This window comes from Patagioenas fasciata, unplaced genomic scaffold (assembly GCF_037038585.1).
Source record: "Patagioenas fasciata isolate bPatFas1 unplaced genomic scaffold, bPatFas1.hap1 Unplaced_140, whole genome shotgun sequence".
Taxonomy (NCBI): domain Eukaryota; kingdom Metazoa; phylum Chordata; class Aves; order Columbiformes; family Columbidae; genus Patagioenas; species Patagioenas fasciata.
In genome coordinates, this window is record NW_027288556.1 from 158,802 (window position 1) to 165,222 (window position 6,421).

Genomic DNA, 6,421 nt, shown 5'->3' on the forward strand with positions numbered 1-6,421 from the left:
TTTGTTTTTGTTTCTCTGTCGCTCTGCCCTGCTCCCTGTCACTGCGTTTCCTCCTTCCTGTCTCTGTCCCGCAGCCCGGCGCCCACTTCTCCTTTGTCTGTCTCTCCTACTGCCCATTCAAGGATTTTTCCCACCGTCTCTGTCTCCTGCTCCTTGTCTCTCATTTTGGCCTCTTCTTCCCTTTGCCCTGCTCCCTGGCCCTTTTGCCCCTCTCTCTGTGTCACCTTGTCTTGCTCCCTGTCGCTATCTTTCTCTGGCAAGCTTACCCTCCTTTTCAAAGGAATCACAAAATCACTTTGTTGGAAAAGATAACTGCAATTTAAAATATCTTTACCCTTTGAAGAAACAGCCTGGAAAAGATAATTTTTTTTTTTTTTCAGTGGGGCGGTTCACGAGGACGGATGGGCTGCTGGGCTCTTCAATGACAGCATCCAGGGCGAGGAAGGAAATCTTGGCTATACTTGGGTGATATCTGTGTCTGTGTTCTGTGTGTATCTGGGAAAATGTGTTCTAGGGAACTCAGACTGCCAATGAGTCAAAAATGGCCTGGTTATCCAAAAAACGCAAACGCTCCAGTGGCCGTATCAACAGCTGTACTGAAGATGGTGCAAAATACTTTTTTCTCCACTCAACTGTAGCCTTCACAAGAAAAAAGGAAGTGTCAGGTTCCTCTCCAGCTTTGTTCTGAAGGGCTTTTCCTCTTTCAGCTGGATGTCTGCTGCCACCGTTTCACCGCGGTTGCCCCGTCTTCTGCTACAGAAGTACCAGACAGACAGAAGGAATCCAGAGCGGTCTGCCCGTACAAGGTACGGCTAGGACGCGTGTCTGCACTTTTCCTGAGGTACTTGTAGAGTGGACTTTAAAGTTAACATTAAGAATGCACCGACTCTCCTTCTATATTTTTAATACGAAATATTTTACCAGGAGTACTAAAAATAAGGTCTGTTCTGGAGCACGGTACACCTGTGCAGAGCTCACCTCCCTCTGGTTATTTTCTCTTCCTGAAAGCGTAATCTTCTGTTTCTGTGGGCTTACTATTGAATGATACTATGGAAATGATTTTGTACTAAAAGAGGAAAGGAGGTGTTTGTAAGAGTTCAGATGTCCAGAAGAAACAACCTGATTCAATGACAAATGCTTTGTTCTTTTTCACTCAATAGGTTTTTAAAATATCTTAGAATAGTACTCAAAAAGCTGACAGAGATACAGGCACCTGGGCAAATCGGTTTTGTTCTGCGTGTTTGCCAGGTGATCCCAAGAAGCACTTTCAGCCTCGTAACTGGTGGCGGTGAGTCCATGTGTGGTTTGGATGAGTTATTGTTTCAATAGTGACTTTTTTCTCTTAACCTACAGTGTGTAGTTCTGACTTCAGTTGGTAAGAAATCTTCCAAAACGGCAGCATTCCTCATTCCAAGAAGCTGCATTTTATGAACCTGCCCTCCGAGTGGATCTTCCCAGGTGATGTAGTGGGCAGTGGCCGCATCAACAACAGGACTGTTCATTTTCTTTGAAACAACCAACCAAAGTCCATTTCCTTCCGCAGAGCCCAGCACGGCAGGCCTGGCAAAGGTTGGTGGCACCGCTGGGCTTTGGGTTCCCGGTTGCGACAGTCGAGCTGTCACGGTCACAGAAACGTGTTCCCCTGTGTGCTGCAGTGCAGCCAAAAGTGTTCGTGAGTCTGACGCTCCTTTTTCGTAGCCTTATGCTGCACTGCAGGAATGGGGATATTTATTTATTTTTTAAAGTAAACCCATGTCTTCTATCTCACTGATTTTCCTATCAATGAAACTTAAATTTACATGTTGACTTCCATAGTTAAGAGTAATTGTTGAGTAGGTGCAGCATATAATTTATTAGGTGTACTTAAGCAGATGGGTATTTGTTCTAAAAATTGAAAAAGAGAGGCAACTGGATGCTACGAGTGTTTCCCCAATATCTGACAGCGTGCTCTGACGTACTTTGTTTCTGTCTGGCTCTCAGTGGCGCTTTTCCCTGGCAGGTCGGGGTGTCCCTCGTGCTTGAGCCGTGCAGCTGGCCACGTGTCACTGCTCATCGTGCCACACGCCAAGTGTGAATCGATAGCTCTGTCTAAATATACATAAATGTAATAATATGATTGTAACAATATGCCAACATCTGCAAGTCTAGAAAGATATTTGTGTCCAAAGAGAAGGCTAAACAGGTGCGTAAGTATAAATGGATATTCTAGATAATAAGTGGTGATATATATAAGCATAAACAGATATTCTGTATAAGTTTAAGCAGATATATACATGTAAATGCATACGCAAGTGTGTAGATGTCTAAGTAGATATATATTACAGTGGAAATAGATGATATATATGAATCAAATATATTCCCTAAATACATACGTATGTGTAAAAAGAGACATAGGAGTCAATGTCAGTTATGTACAAGGTATTTAAAATGCAAAGAAATTCTGTTTATAGAAAGGATTAAAAAACTCATCCTTACCCGGAAATGTCTCTGGCGGGTGCACTTGAGGGAAAGGCCTGAGCTGCCCCCAGGGAGCAGAACGGCACCCGCACCTGCTCAGCGGTGGGAGCAGGGGCTGGGGGGCTCTGTGTGCGAGCCAGACGCTTCGTTCCATAACTGCGGCAGCCGGGGAGCTGCTGCGAGCTCTCTGCTGAGTGACTGACTGTGTGGTGATGGTTTTTACTACTCACAGGGCACTGGGCGAGCCCAATTTAGTTTTCTTGTAATCTAACTTAAGTAAAAGCGTACTGAATAGAATTAATCACCCGACTTACAAGGCTGTGTGTCGTCTTTGTGTTTGTGGTTTGTTTTTTTTTTTTTTGTTTGAGTACGCTCTCTGCTTCATGTTGCTGGGAAAACCGTGTGCTGTAAAGTTCTGCTCATATTTACCAAAAGCAGCTGCAGGTTACACTGGACATCTGTGAGATCAGGTGTGGTTTGTACTTCGCAGGGAAAGAAACAGAAAACAGGAAAAGAAATAGAACGAGAATTAATAGAAGTAGAAATAATAGAAATAGATGGGGTCGAATAGAAACAGAACAGAGCAGAGCGTTGTGCCGGATATGCAAATCTCCTCGGGGCTTGGGCAGGGAGGTGAGTAGGCGGGGAGAATGCAAATTGAGATTCGAAGCCTGCAAATCAGATTGCGAGAGATAAGAGGAGGGGCGGGGCGCGTGGGAACGACAGGCGAGGCGAGGATGGGGCGGAGAAATGCAAATCAGAGGCGTGGCTACGCAAATAGGGCACTAGAGAGCTCGAACGGGCCGCCGGGAGGTTCCGCCGAGGAGGGTTCTCTGGGTGGGGTGGTTCTCTAGAGCGGATTCTCTGTTCCGCGTTGTCCCGGGTGACTCGTTTGCTGTGGGTGATCCCGGGTGGTCACCCCGGTGCAGGTCACCCCCGCACGCACGCGGACGTTCAGCCCCGGTTCCGCGCATGCGCGGTGGCGCCCCGGTGCTCCCGCGGTGCACCGCCCGCCGGGTGTCGCTGGTGCTGCCGCCCGGTGGCCACAGCGCGGTACTGCAGCCCGGCGCGGGGAGTGCGGCATCGGGCTCAAACCAGAGCTCAAGCCCTGCGCTTGTGGGACGGCCTAGTAGAGCTGGGCTTCGGTTTGGAGGAGTTTTAATGCACGTGTTAAATTCCAGAGGAAAACTTTGTCTAGTCAGTTAATTGATACGGTTTTAGTGGCATGTATTACATGTTAATATACAAAGCAGAGTTACAGTGTTCTGTAACATGCATAGGAGGATGTATATTTAAGACAATTCTAGATGTAAACAAGCATTATGGTTCTTATTGGGATATTTTGGCATCTAAACTCTTAAATGGGGGAAAACGTGTGAAGCTCCTGCTAGAACCGCTGCAGGGTGGTGAAGAATGAATGTGGGACAGATCACGTTTAGATGCTTCACTCCTGTCACTTTCAGTCCATAAAGAAGCCAAATAACATGTTTGTGATTTATAAACGTTACTTTAATGTTCATGGTTTTTGCAGGTCACACATCCCAGGGTCTCAGCTGCTGCAGTTCACATCATGTACAGTGAACAGGAGGCGCTGGGTGTCCCCAAAGCGCGCTTCAAATCTGTAGGGTACTCTTACCTGGAACCCTCATTTGACATTTACCGTCTTTGGTTTTCTGAGTGTATTCAACTAAGTAGTAGTTTATTTTTAATGCATCATATTCAATTTATGTTAAAACACTTTCTTTCTAATCTGTGAAAGTATGCAACGTGACTCAATATGTTTGAATTGTAATTATTGGCCAGGTGACACGTAGTGGAAATAATCTTTATTATGATAGTGATGTTTTTCTCAAGGATTTTGCTAAGAAAAGCGAATTTCTCAGATTAAATGGGTAGAAGTCAGCCAATACCTTTTTCAAAGAATGTGAGTTTGTCTCTACCTCTGTGACTAGTTGGAAGTATTCGGGTGTACATAATGTATACATTAAAAACAAATAAAGGCATCACTGATGTTCTGTTGTTGTGTATGGGTGTTTTTTCCTGTTGCTTCATAGTGGTCCAGACAAACTAAACAGAACACAACAGCAGAGTATGAGTCAGTGCACCTGGAGCTGGATCGTGTCATCTTGATCTTTATCACAAGAGACGTGTGATTCAATCACACTAAAAGAATATTACCAAATTGATATATGTCCACCTGTAAAATAATCGCTACATGCTTCGGTACAGTCTGTGTAGTTATGACAACATAATTTAGATAGCAGCAATTTTTAACCTGTTTTTTCCCTGGTAAATAATTTGTGAAGATAGAATGGAAGACAAAGATTAACAAAAGTTCATAAAAAAAAAAATAGATTTTGTTATGATTTCCATTCAATTTCTGATCTGTTTACTTTTGTTTTACAGTTATCTCAAAATTCCTGGATACAGAGCAACTGCTTTCCATTTCGGCACAGGTTCCAAAGCAGGATAAGGTATGTTTCAAAATGCACCTTAGATGAGCAGTTACCTGGCTATATAGAAGTGTGGCACCTATGCATGATATGGTAGGAAAAAGACTGCGCCTTACAAAGACACGGACTAATGTTGTCATAGTCTGAGAGTGTATCTTATTGTACAGCAGCAGGAGATTCTATAGGAGAACGTTAGAAACATTTGGGTTTGCTTCAATATCACGTTTATCTTAATTTATACAAACTGACTGCAAAAGCTGTTGACTTTTTCATCACTCCCCACTCTCATTCTCTGTAAATGTTCATCCTGTTTGACAGTACCGGGATGAGAGAGGAATTTTCTTCACATCAGCATAAAAGGAAAAAGTGTTAACAGACATTTACTCTCTTATTTTTGGAGGTTAATACAATTTTTAATAGCCAAAAGAAAATTAGGCATCTTTCTTACTAGAAATTAAATACTTTCTTAGCTTTTAGGTAAGACAAATTAAGATAAATCAGTCTTTATTGTCTAGAAAGATCATTTTGAAAATGGTTCTTAAGAAGCACTCTTGACCTGGCTCGGCTGTGCTTGTAATGCAGATAAACCTGTATCGATCACTGAGTCAGCTGTGTGAACACGCGAGGTCAGCGATGGGACGTGGCTGTCGGTTCCCGTGACACAGACGCTGCACGAGCCAAGCGCAGGTTTTTCGTGCAGATGTTCCGTGTTCCCCCCGCACAGCACCGGACAGAAAACGAAGCACGTCCTGGCAGAGCATCAGCCAGAACAGTGTCTGGCAGCCCCTTCTGCGGGCGGTTCTCACCTCGGCCCGTGCTTTTCTGCTGGGCTGTGAATGCAAGGAGCAGCAATGTAGTGAAGAACTGATTCCTGTGAAGTTTTCCCAGGGTCCTGTCTTAGGGATTAAAAGAGTGCCCTGCTCTTATCTGTCACCTTCAATCACATGTCTTACCAGGTGCACCAAAATGAAATGTGGATAAAAGCGCTTATTGCTAAAAGCATAAATAGACAATAGAGCTATAAATGCTTATAACAAGATAGTTTCCTTGAAGGACAAGCAATAGTTGCTGTGTTGATGTTAAAGCTTCATCAGGAAGGCATTTTCTCCCTCAGCGCAGGTTCAGTCTGTGAGCGCGTTGTGCCCCGTGTTGTAGCCCCTGGAGCCTCAGGAGCTGGTGAACAGGGGAGGCTCCATCACAGAGCGCCCGGGAGAGCTACTGAATGTTCTTCAGGTTCATGTTCCTTACAACCCCCTCTTTCCCCCTCAGGATTTATAGAGAATTTCACCTCTGAAGTCTTCTGGGAGCTGGAGACAGACAGAATCTTTGCCTTGAAAATCACTCCAGTGATCACTTCAGGATCTTTCAGAGAGAGATTTTGTTCATCAGACCTTGTCTTGTATATTGATCTGTACGTTAACACATGCACTACAAATATCAAACCAAGATAAACACGTGTAGCTCACTACTGGATCTGGGTTAGACCACACACAGCAGTAACCGCTGTGCGC